This window comes from Trachinotus anak, unplaced genomic scaffold (genome assembly GCF_046630095.1).
Source record: "Trachinotus anak isolate AG129_WGS33_773 ecotype Australia unplaced genomic scaffold, CSIRO_AGI_Tana_v1 ptg000010l, whole genome shotgun sequence".
In the NCBI taxonomy this organism is placed as follows: domain Eukaryota; kingdom Metazoa; phylum Chordata; class Actinopteri; order Carangiformes; family Carangidae; genus Trachinotus; species Trachinotus anak.
The window spans coordinates 2,062,501-2,075,181 of NW_027273861.1; the positions used below are offsets into that span (position 1 = coordinate 2,062,501).

General features: G+C 43.8%; 1 long non-coding RNA gene across 2 annotated transcripts; it reads right to left on the reverse strand.

Moving 5' to 3' along the window:
* Nucleotides 1-323: 323 nt before the first annotated feature.
* LOC139626489 (uncharacterized) lies at nt 324-5,058 on the reverse strand. Of its 2 annotated transcripts, none has more exons than XR_011692312.1 (3): nt 2,136-5,058; nt 1,509-1,572; nt 324-1,316 (listed from the first exon to the last, which is right to left on the reverse strand). It is a non-coding gene; the product is annotated as an uncharacterized lncRNA (long non-coding RNA). The 2 variants fall into 2 exon arrangements; XR_011692313.1 differs by having other exon boundaries at nt 324-1,338.
* Nucleotides 5,059-12,681: the final 7,623 nt, after the last annotated feature.

A 12,681-nucleotide genomic window follows, 5' to 3' on the forward strand; every position in this document is an offset into this window, starting at 1 on the left:
ACAAACTTAGACCAAGAGATTCATAAATAGTTTTATTGCACCTTTTAAAAATCATCAATTTCAGCAAAATCATTAACCATCGCCAATACTGGAAAGGTATTGTAACCCCTATTTGTACCTGTTATGTTAAGGCAGCGTAGTATCAAACAACAAAATTAGGGTTAACCCGATGAGGAGACCGCGGATATTTACCTGACTGATGCTGGATCAGACCTGTAACATCTACCCCAAAGAACACACGGAAACAACAGACTGGAGATTGGAAGTAGTTATACTGGACCCAATTAATATTTTTTTGCAGCGCAGTATGTTACTAGACAATACTAGTATACAATCACTCAAAATTGGATTCAATGCACACAACCATCTCAAGTACCTTTGTTTTTTTTTGACCTGAACCAAAAAAATATGAAAAATAAAAATAACAAAAACCCTCTGAGATCTCAGGTATCAAAAGGTAAATTATCCAGAAAGTTCAAATGAATAGGAAAAAAATAAATAAAATGAGTGCACTCAGTCCTACCGCCCTCTTTAACAATGAATGTCCAATGGAGAGTATTGCAGGGGGGGGGTTGCAGGTGTGGATGAAGGGGATGACCGGGAAGTAGCAACCAGGAGGGAGATGGAGATGGATGGCAGCAGACGAACCAAGGACCCAAGTGAAAGACTCTGAAGAAAAACCAGCCGGGATATCTATTGTTTACAACAATTCACGTCGTCCTACTTGAACTCGCGGCACACCGATGGTCTCTCCTGTCTCTCTGACTCTTCTCTTCAGTTTTCTGACTTCTAACTGTTAGTTTTTATCGGTTCAACTCTAAGTTTTTCTCTTTCTTCTCTCCTCTTCCAGCATCTACTCACACACACACCAGGCATCGATCGAGAGGGACTCGCAGAGAGCGGCGCTAAGGTAAGATGCACACTCCTGTCAGCTTTTCGCTCACCGAAAACAGCGCCGAACAACTGCCACCTAATTTAAAGAGACAGTAACACATATACAGATAATTGACTATAACCAACCTGGGGTTTAACTAACCCTGGTTACAGTATGTAAGTTTTTACTAAATTCAGTAACTTTTATAAAAATAAAATACTTTTGTGGCTCAAGGTAAAGGTGAACTATCACAAGTTTGCATAATAAATTGTTCAATCCCTCATCTTTAGTAACAAGTAGTAGAAGTGTTAGACAGCTTCCACTTCAGACCTCCCCAGCTAAACCAATGGACGAAGACACCATCATCATCAAGGTTGTTCCCCGTGGTCTCTGTAGCTCTTTGGGCTCCACGCTGGATGTAGTTGTCCCCATTGATCCAGACCTTGGCCAGATGGAAAGAAACACTGTAATAGTGAGATATGTATGATATTCTAGTTGGAAAAAGGTAAAATAAGAAGCACTCTTATTAGATTAACTCCCCACAGTTATCTGAAAATACAGTACTCCCTCCAGCTAGTTGTAAAAACTGCCGTACTGTTTCACAATATATAATATAATAGAAACTAATACTCACTTCAGTGGCATTGAGTGGGTGCAGATGCAATAATCAATCCAAGCAGACAGTGATGTAACTTATTCTGAAAGAGAGAAAGAATAATTCCAACAGATGTTTTGACGCCCATTTTTAACAATGAAATTAAGGAAAAAATAAAAACAGTGAACTACACTTAATGTCAATGTACACTTACGTGACGATCAATCGCACTGCGAGAATAAACAATCAATAAAACTGATCTGCTGGGTCTGGAGGTCTCCAGCACAGACACAGACACCAACAGTTCACTGTAATAACGTTATCGTTTTGTAACTTAACGATACTGACAACCCGCTGTCATCGTTAACACTCATGAAGTCAGGCAATAACCTTTGATTCACAGAACCAGTTTTAAAACACAACAGTAAAGTGTTTTACCATTTACAGTCTATGGTTTTACCACAAGATGTTATACTACTGCTACTCTACAGTTAGCTTACATACAGTTAGCTTACTCTGTGTGTAAGCTAGCATATGGTAACTTCAGTTACAATAACATTTCATTATCTGTGTGTACATTACATTCCTATATGTAATATTTTCCACATGTGGACATGCATGCAGTTATCTATTAAAAGTAAGTTATCACTTAGTACTAAAGTTTACCTTGACTTATGGAAAATGACTCATTTCGAAGTCACATGGAGCAGCCATGCATGGTCCGTCAGATAGCCGGTGTAGGTGGGCGTGTATAGTGACCTCGGCTCTTAGGTCAGCTCCACCCCTCACTCCTCCTCAGCTCCACCCTCTGGCGATGGCCAAATTGCAAACTTGAGGCTTCAAAACGGCAGTTCCGTGACGTCACGGTGGGTTGCCACTTGGTTATGACACGATCACACTCTAGGGCAGCCTGAATGTGAGTGAGATGTAGATGAGGGAGAATAAAGATGAAGAGAGAAAAGAGTCCACAAGAGATCGTCACCACAGTTAATAATCACCACAATATCACTACACAATAACGGAGCCAGAGAACCGGAGTTCGTCTAGTTGGATATTGGTCCTTTAACTAGTGATGTTTGGCTTATTAAACTGATCACAGTGAACGATCTAAAACAACAGGATATGCAGCACTTATAAATTAAATAGCAAAATACAACACGCTACACTAATTGTGTCTCTGCCCAGACATAAACCTCTTACTTTGCATTGCTCCGATCCTTCGGAGTTAGAAAAAGAAAGTCCGCTCTGATTCTCCACAGCTCGGTCCCTGGCTGGGTGCTCGGCAGTTTGTGTCTCGCTCTCCTGGCAATGACGGTGTGATGAGTTCCTCGGCAGCGGGAAGATCACAGATGAGAGACAGTGAACTTTGCTTAGTCCTTAACAAAGTCGGCGTGCTCGTCCTCACAGAACGTAAAATCAGCTGATTGCACAGCGATCTACGTTGGGTCCGAAAGATAAAAAAACAAAAGGAAACAAACAACAGCAGTCTGTGCGCTCAGCCCCCAAGTTGAAGACTGTGACCTAGGCTTTAAGAAGTTATGGAAAAAGGTCAAATGTTTGCAGATTGCTCCCTTTCAGCAGCCGAGTCATGGAGAGAGCTGGAGTAGCTCTCTACTGTAACTGGTGCACTCCTGTCCTAAGCAATGGCGGAGGGTCACAATGCTGCTTTTATCACCTGAGTGACGTCACCGGGGATCCCTGCTGAGAGTGCCTGGCCTCGGCCAATGCTGATGCTGAGTTTACTTTCAAACTCTGATTCGCACCTAGGTGCGAATCGTGGGGGGGTTGTGGCTCCGTTGTTCAAACGGTCAACCAACTCTGGCTCAGGCTAATGGAGGGACATGTAGGCCTCTCCATTGTTTTTTTCAGAACCCACATCTTGAGATTCCAACACTACACATAGCAGGTGCTCTGTAACCAAACTCCTGGAGAGGGGCTGGACTCTCTCCTTTTCCAGAGTTGCCCAGGGTGACAGATGCCGATCATGTGTGGGGATAACCACAAAAGCCCCCGGTGGACCACCGTGGTGTTGGAGTTCTCCCCGGTGAACATGAGAGAGAGAGTTGTAGAGGGGAAGACTCTGACTGTTCGGTGAGTGTTGGGCTCCACCAAGGCTGCCCCGTGTCTCTGATCCTGTTTGTGATATTCATGGACAGGATCTCAAGGCACAGCTGAGGCAAGGAGCTGTCCTCACCATTGTGGTGAGGACGGAGCTGAGCCAGAAGGCAAAGTTCTCAATTTACCAGTTGATCTTCGTTCCAACCCTCACCTATAGTCATGAGCTCTAGGTAGTGACCAAAAGAATGAGATTGTGGATACAAGTGGCTGAAATGGGTTTCCTCCATAGGGTGGCTGGGCTCAGCTTTTAAGATAGGGTGAGGAGCTCAGACATCCAGAGCTCAGACATCCAGAGGGAAAAGAGCTGCTGCTCCTTCACGTCGAAAAGAGCCAGCTGAGGTTTTGAAGGTTGTATTTACTGCTTTGGGGACCTCAGAATTGCATTTTTGTTTTTTGCAGATGATGTAGTTCTGTTGGCTTCATCAGAGCATGACCTTCAGTGCTCTTTGGGACAGTTTGCACCCAAGTGTGACGCAGCCGCGATGAAAATCAGCACCTCCAAGTCTGAGACCATGGATTCTCAGCCGGAAAACGGTGGACTGCTCCCTCCGGGTTTGGGGGAGGTATTGTCCCAAGTGAAAGATTTTAAGTACCTTGGGGTCTTGTTCATGAGTGAGGGTAAAATGGAGTGGGAGATCGACAAGTGGATCGGTGCAGCATCAGCAGTAATGTGGACCTTGTACCGGACCATTGTGGTGAGGACGGAGCTGAGCCAGAAGGCAAAGTTCTCAATTTACCAGTTGATCTTCGTTCCAACCCTCACCTATAGTCATGAGCTCTAGGTAGTGTTGGGGCACAGGTAGGAGCAATTTGGTTATTGGCTTATCATATTAATGATTATCAGTGATAATCACCAATATATATATAAATGTTTACTACAAGTAGTAACCTCGGGGCACCACCCTGTCACCAGGGACCAATGACCAAATTGATGGCTCAAAATACAGTCTCAGAAGGTTGGTTGAAGGGTAAATTCAAGCACTGACTGTTGTGAATCCAGCTGTTATCACAAATATAATCACAATAATCACAGACAACGACAAGTTAAATTATAACAGGATTTATTAATAAGAGTAATAATTATTCAACATAACATTACTTAATATTAAACCGATTATAATTCAACTATAACTGAAACAAACATTGGTTACTAACTAGATGATTACAGGCAAAACACATATGTACAACCGTGTGTGTGTGTGTGTGTGTGTGTGTGTGTGAGAGAGAGAGAGAGAGAGAGAGGGAGGATGTGACGAGGTCACGTGAGTGACGTGTCAGTAGGAACCAAGATGGCGGCAGAGTGAGGTACTCGCTAGAGCCAAGATGGCGGCTGGCCGCAGAGCGTGAGTGGCGTGAACACGAGAACAAAGGGAGGGGCTTTGAGCTTTACGTGTATGACGCGACCACACTCTCGGGCCTGAATGTGAGAGAGGTGTGGATGAGGTGCGTGATTGGGAGGAAAGAGGGAGAATAGAGGTGAAGAGAGGAAAGAGTCCACAAGAGATCGTCACCACAGTTAATAATCACCACAACATCACTACACAATAACAGAGCCAGAGAACCGAGTTCGTCTGGTCGGATATTGGTCCTTTAACTAGTGATATTTGGCTTATTAAGCTGATCACAGTGAACGATCTAAACAACAGGATCTGCAGCACTTATAAGTCAGATACAACAATACAACAGCTACACTAACTGTGTCTCTGCCCAGACATCAGCCTCTTACTGTGAGCTGCTCCGGTCCTCCGGAGTTAGAACAGAAAGTCTCTGGGTCTCTACAGCTCGGTCCTCGGCTGGAGCTCGGTCCTCGGCCGGGAGCTTGGCGGGTCGTGTCTCGCTCTCCTGGCGGTGACAGTGATGAGTTCCTTGGCGGCAGCGGGAAGATCACAGATGAGAGACGGTGAACTTTGTTCTGTCTTTAACAAAGTCGGCGCTCGTCCTCACAGGACGTGAAATCAGCTGATTGCACAGCGATGTACGTCGGATCCGAAAAGAAGAGAAACACAGCAGTCTGTGCGCTCGGCCTGCGAGTTGGAGACTGTGACCTGGGCTTGAAGAAGTTCTGGAAAAAGGTCAGATGTTGGCAGATTGCTCCCTTTCAGCAGCCGAGTCGCGGAGAGAGCTGGAGTAGCTCTCTACTGAACCTGGTGCACAGGAATGAAGCGCAGGAGGAGGGTCGCAGCGCAGCTTTTATTACCTGAGTGACATCACCGGGGACCCCTGCTGGGAATGCCTGGCCGCGGCCAATGCCGTTGCGGAGTTTTCTTTCAAACTCCAATTTTACACCTAGGTGTGAATTGTGGGGGTGGTTTTGGCCCATAGCCTGGAGGGAAATGTAGTCCAGTCCTTTGTTCTCCCCACGAGGCATGGCTGGAGTCAGGCTTCAGGAGAAGCACGTGGGCCTCTCTATTGTTCCCTTCAGGATGCATGGTTTGACACTCAGGCCTTGGAGTGGCTTGTAGGCCTCTCCATTGTTCTTCTCAGAACTCATGGCTTGCGATCCCAACAGTAGTGACCAAAAGAATGAGATTGTGGATACAAGTGGCTGAAATGGGTTTCCTCCATAGGGTGGCTGGGCTCAGCTTTTAAGATAGGGTGAGGAGCTCAGACATCCAGAGCTCAGACATCCAGAGGGAAAAGAGCTGCTGCTCCTTCACGTCGAAAAGAGCCAGCTGAGGTGGTTTGGGCATCTGTTGAGGATGCCTCCCAGGTGCCTCCCTTTGGAGGTGTTCATGGCATGTCCAACTGGGAGGAGGCCCCAGGACTTGCTGGAGGGATTATATATACCTTCTGGCCTGGGAACACCTTGGGATCCCCCAGGAAGAAGCTGGAAAATGTTACTGGGGAGAGGGATGCTATACCCTCAGCCCCAGTCACGAGCAGAACCTTGCAAATATGTTGTGTTGAGCACAGAGAGGTCTTCAAACCCCAGAGTCTGAGGTAACTAATGGACAAATTTTAATGGATGTTTTTTTTATTAGCCATTGAATTAAATTATTCAGTGTTTATTAGCTAAAATTTAGCTAATTTAATGTTTATGTGTTTTAATCTATATCATTGTTTAAATACTGAGGCAGCAGTGGACTGTTGTGGACTCGTTAAACATGAATAACAAAGTAAAAAAATAGTGGCTGAAAATCAGCAGAAAAGATGAGCAGAGCAACAGACTGGGTCCAGGGCCACAGCTCCCAGTGAGTCCAATTTAAATTTAAGTTTCTGCTTGTTTCATCAGAAATTCTAATTTTTATTACAGAAAGATCCAATGAAGGAAGAAAATATATGTCTGATTTTGAAGGTTGTATTTACTGCTGTACTGTCCAGTCTGAATTCTTTTCTCTCACTCCCTAAAGCTACAAACTCAATTCGTAAAAATAAGAACTACAGTTTAACATGCCAGGTGTTCTATTTAAAGTGTTGTTTTAGAAATCATCCTAATTAATTTATCTTATGTTTACTATATGATTCTTGTAAATTGCTCTGGTTGGCCAAGTCAAAACTCCTAGGCTGATTTTTATTCCCACTCCATCCCTGAATATTAGGAAATACTAAGAAATGCAGAGACTAATATGGGTTATCAAGAGCAAAAATAGGACTGCAGCAGGTAGCATATGTCTATCTAATCTATAAATCAAGAATTGTCACACCTCGTCAGTTAAGTCCCTTCTGTCTTCTTCCCTCATGTTTCTGTTTGTGTTTCCTGTTTTTTTCTGTACTCACCTCTTGTCTAGTTCCAGGTCCCTGCACTTCCTGCCCTCCTGTGCTGCCCTCTTGTGTGTTTACCTGACCCCGCCCTAAAATGCTGCACCTGTGTCTCATTGTCTTTCCTGCCCCAGTGTATTTGGTCTTTTTAGTGTCCCCTTCACTCTGTGCCAGTTTGTTGTGTTCACCAGTGTTAGCAATTCAGCTAATGTTCTACATGTTTGATTTCTTGTTTTTCTAGTTAAACTGTGAACTTAATTACCAAGTTTAGTCTTGCATTTGAGTCCACTTTCTGTGTTTAGCCGTTACAGTATGAACTGGATACAATATGGACTCAGGAGTACCCAGATCTTTCAGAGTTCCCTATCTGCTATCATGACCTGAAGGAGATTTTCACCAAGGCCCGAGCTTCTTCTCTGCCTCCCCATCGATCTTATGACTGTGCCATCAACTTTTTGCCTGGAACGTCTCCTCCCAAGGGACGACTCGATTCCCTGTCGGGTCCTGAAACAAAGGTGATGACTAAGTATGCGGAGGAGGCTTTGGCCATCCCTCCTCCTCTCCTGCTGGTGCTTGCTTTTTCTTTGTGGAAAAGAAGGACAAGACCCTGCAGCCCTGCATCGACTACCGTGGACTTAATGAGATTCACATTTACATTCTCCATTCACAACAGGTTCCCCCTTCCCCTTAAATTCATCTGCTTTTGAACAGTTAAAAAGGTGCTAAGTTTTTTACCAAGTTGGACTGAAGAAATGTTTACCACCTGGTCGGAATAAGGAAGGGGAATGTAGAGAATGAGTGGAGAACAGCTTTCAACACTCCTAGTGGACATTATGAGTATCTTGTCACGCCCTTGGACTCACCAGTGCCCCAGCTGTTTTCTAGGCACTGGTCAATGACATCCTCCGGGACATATTGAATGACTTTGTCTTTGTGTATCTAGATGACATCCTCATCTTCTCTAAGAATGAAGAGACTCATGTCCAGCATGTCCAACGTGTTATCCAGCATCTCCCCCAACATCAGCTCTACGTTAAAGCAGAGAAATGCAAGTTTCACAAGCCCTCGGTTTCCTTCCTGGGGTTTATTGTGTCTGACACATCCACACAGGTCTTAACTTCATATCCACACAGGTTGATGATCTTGTTGACAGTACTGTAGCCTCACTGCATGCAACACTAGATACTGTGGCCCCTCTGAGAAAGAAGGTAGTGAGTCAGAGAAGGCTGGCTCCATGCTACAACTCAGAAACACGAGCTAGAAAGGAAGTGGCGTTCTACTAACCTGGAAGAACCTCTAAAGGCTTGGAAAGACAGCCTATTGGCATATAGAAAAAAGTCTCCGTAAAGCCAGAACATCCTATTATTCATCATTGATAGAAGAAAACAAGAATAATCCCAGGTTTCTGTTCTGTACTGTAGCCAGGCTGACAGACAGCTACAGCTCTGTTGATCCATCTATTCCTTTAACCCTCAGTTGTAATGACTTTATGAGCTTCTTTACAAATTCAATTGTCTCTGTTAGAGAAAGAATTCACCATACCCTCCCCACAGTTGACTCAGATGTACTGTCCAGTTCAGCAGCCTCAGAGGTCACTGTAACTGGTCTATATTTTGACTGTTTCTCTCCTGTAGATCTCTTCGAGCTCACTTCAACAGTTTCTTCATCTAAACCATCGACTTGTCTTCTAGACCCCATTTCAACAAGGCTGTTCAAAGAAGTTTTTCCTTTAATCGACACCTCTATATCAAGTCTATATCAAGTCTGGTTAACCAATCTAATCTTTATCAACTGGTTATGTACCAGGCTTTTAAAGTTGCGGTAATTAAACCTCTACTTAAAAAGCCTACTCTTGATCCAGATGTTTTAGCGAATTATAGACCCATATCCAACCTCCCCTTTATTTCCAAAATCCTTGAGAAGGTCGTTGCAAACCAGTTATGTGATTATTTGCACATGAATGCAATGCAGCTCTAGTTAGGGTTACCAATGATCTCCTCATAGCCTCAGACTGCATTTGACACCATCGATTATAGCAGGACACAGTCATTGGCCCAGTGACGTCACTTAGGAGGCGGCCCCAGCCAATTGCGGTGGATGAATGCCGCATAAAAGGCGGGCATAGAACACCTGTCTGTCGTGTGCTTGCCGGGTCTAGGCTCTGTCATTTCCTGGCGTCCGTCACTTCCGCCCCTCTGATAGCAGGTGGGCTGTTGGCCGCGGCTGCACTTCTCTCCACGTTGTCCCATCCAGTGCTAATTTTAGTTATTTTGTGTAGCAGAGGCTCGCTTGGGTGTTGCTGCTGGCTGCATGCTGCTCACCGTTGCTCACCGCTTCTCACCGCTCTGTACGTCGCTCGCTGCCGGTCGCTCATGTATAGCGCCGACCCTCCGCTCCATGCCGTGTGGGCCGGGACTGCCTGACCGGGTAAGGATGTCCATGTAGCGGCTCAGCGCCGGCTAATCTACCACTGAACCACTGCTGCTTTGTCTCGCTGGAGCTTCCTGGCGGTCAGACACCGCTTGCTGCAGACTGAGTGCTGCCTATTACTACTTTGCTGTTTGCCTGAGCTCCCACTGTCGCCACGGCCGACTCGACCCCTGCTGGCCTTGCCTGGCTTTGACTGTCTGGTTGGCTGGGTGTCTCTGGTGCTGCCTGGGCGTACCTGTGGCTCAGCAACGCTGTCGCTTTTGTTCATCCCGCCGTGTGTGTGTGTGTGTGTGTGTGTGTGTGTGTGTGTGTGTGTGTGTGTGTGTGTGTGTGTGTGTGTGTGTGTGTGTGTGTGTGTGTGTGTTTTCTTTTATAACCCCTAGATTTGATTAGCTGATAGATTTAAAGTTTATTTGGTTATTTCTTTTGGGGTATTGTGGGTTGTAATTTGTGATCTTGTATATTTTGAGTAAGCAAATTGGTTTGCTATTGTGCCTAATTATTATAGATTTTGTACATTTAAGTTCTTTATTCATTCCTTTTCTTTTTGCTATTGGTTATTATTTTTGTTTTCACTTTATTCTTATTTTGTTGCACGTGTGGTGTTCCCGGTATCCCCTTTTTGTTGACCCATCCATCCCTAGTAGGCCTCAGCCCTGATTGGCCCCCCCTTTTTAACTTCCCCAGTGAATGATTTCATTTAAACCAGAGTTTTAAACAAATTGATTGTTACTAATAAAATAAGATTTTGTACTTTTGAACTGCCGTCTCTGCCTCGCTTTGTTAGTGGACCTGAGTGCCTCCTCGTGAGTTAGTTCACTAAAGTCCCTGGGTGAAACTCCCAGGGTGGTGTTGTCTGGCAACCATTATTTAATTAACATCACTCTAACATTAAACTAACCCACCTCCTTGTGCCGCCACAAATCATAAGATTTTATTACAGATACTAGGGCATATGGTTGGCATTAGAGGAACCGCACTAAGCTGGTTTAAGTCGTATTTGTCAGACTCCAGTTTGTTCATGGTAATAATCACTCATCTATCATCACAAAAGTCAGTCATGGAGTTCCACAAGGTTTTGTGCTAGGACCAATACTTTTCACTCTATATATGCTTCCTCTAGGAAACATTATTAGGAGGCACCAGATAAATTTCCATTGTCACACAGATGACACCCAGCTGTACTTGTCCTTGAAGCCAGGTGAGACTAAACAGGTAGTCAAGCTTCAGGCGTGTCTTAAGGACATAAAAACCTGTATGACCAGTAATATTTTACTCTTAAATTCAGACAAAACTGAAGTTATTGTAATTGGCTCAAAACACCTCAGAGATGCACTATGTGATAATATACTGATTCTGGATAACATCACCTTGGCTTCCAGTGCTACAGTCAGAAACCTTGGTGTTATTTTTGACCAGGACTTGTCCTTTACTTCACATATAAAACAAGTCTCTAGGACAGCCTTCTTCCACCTGCGCAATATTGCAAAAATCAGACCCATCTGTGTCTAAAGGATTCTGAAAAGCTAGTTCATGCATTTGTTACCTCAAGACTGGACTACTGTAATTGTCAGGATTTCCCAAAAATTCAGTAAAAAGCCTCCAATTGATCCAAAATGCTGCAGCACGAGTAGTGACAGGAACTAGGAAACGAGATCAAATCTCCTGTGTTAGCTTCTCTCCATTGGCTCCCTGTAAAATCCAGGATAGAATTTAAAATCCTTCTCCTCACCTACAAAGCCATTAATGGTCAGGCACCATCGTACCTTAAAGAGCTTCTATAAGCTCTTTATTTATCACCACTGATTGAAACAATATATGGACCTCCATGATGTGTGGCACACCACAAGAACACTAAAAAGCACTAAGAGCACAGAGCACTAAAGTATTAGAATAGCACTAAAGAACACTAAGAGTATAACTAACATACACACAAGTTCTTATATACAGTGTTTGCACAGATAATATATGTTTGAGTCTACACTGGATGTTATACTTAGAATGGAAATTATATCATAATCAATATACTTACACTGGAACATATGTTACTCCCCACAAATTTACACCGGATGTTATGTTACGTCATATTTACTCTGTAACCAAAGGTGTGGTTTGTACTGAGTCTGGCTCCATAGTTAATTGGTCTTGATAATTGTGAAAGTGTGATTAGAAGTAAAACTTACTATAATTGTTAATCATCTCATAATGTGTGCCATTCTAATGATTGACAATCATCTCACTAAACCTGAAGATCTAATACAGTGTCCATATGTTTGTAAGAGGGAGCCATATTTTGCTACATTATAATGCACATGTTGAACCTGTTATTAAGTATTACATGTTGTGTGAATGATTATTATTTTTATAAATCAGATGTTGGTTGTCAGTGAAAGTTATAATAATTATGTGTGTGACTAATTAGTCCCAAATGTTGTAGTAATTTTCACTAAAGATGTACTAAGTATTGTAAAATATGACAAAACATTATCAACATACACCCTGCAATGTGTGACAACACTGAAAAGCTTTCAGAGTTGTCCCTCCACGCCCTACTTTGGCCTTGCAGGTATTGCAAATTGCAAATTTGTTGTCTTCTTCACACACGCTGAAGAATTTCCATGCAGCTGACATGTTGTAGAGCTCGCGGGTTAACGCGTGTGTGCATCTGTGCTACTGATGTTGCGCGATGTTGTGAACATGTAGCGCACCAGAGACTGGTATAAAAGGAGAGGCTTGGGCACTGTTTTCTTCAGGTACCCCATGGGGTGCCTGATCCTAGTTAATGTACACTTGTTCATCTTCTTTCTATTTTGATTTTCAGACTCAACTTACTCTTACATTGCCTGTGGCTGAGAAAGTGATTACTGAGATCTATCCAGTCAGCATGACAGCTATATATATGATATATATGCCTGTCCACCTGGGTGTGGTACAGGTTTCACTTGGCAATCTTTCTCGCACAACC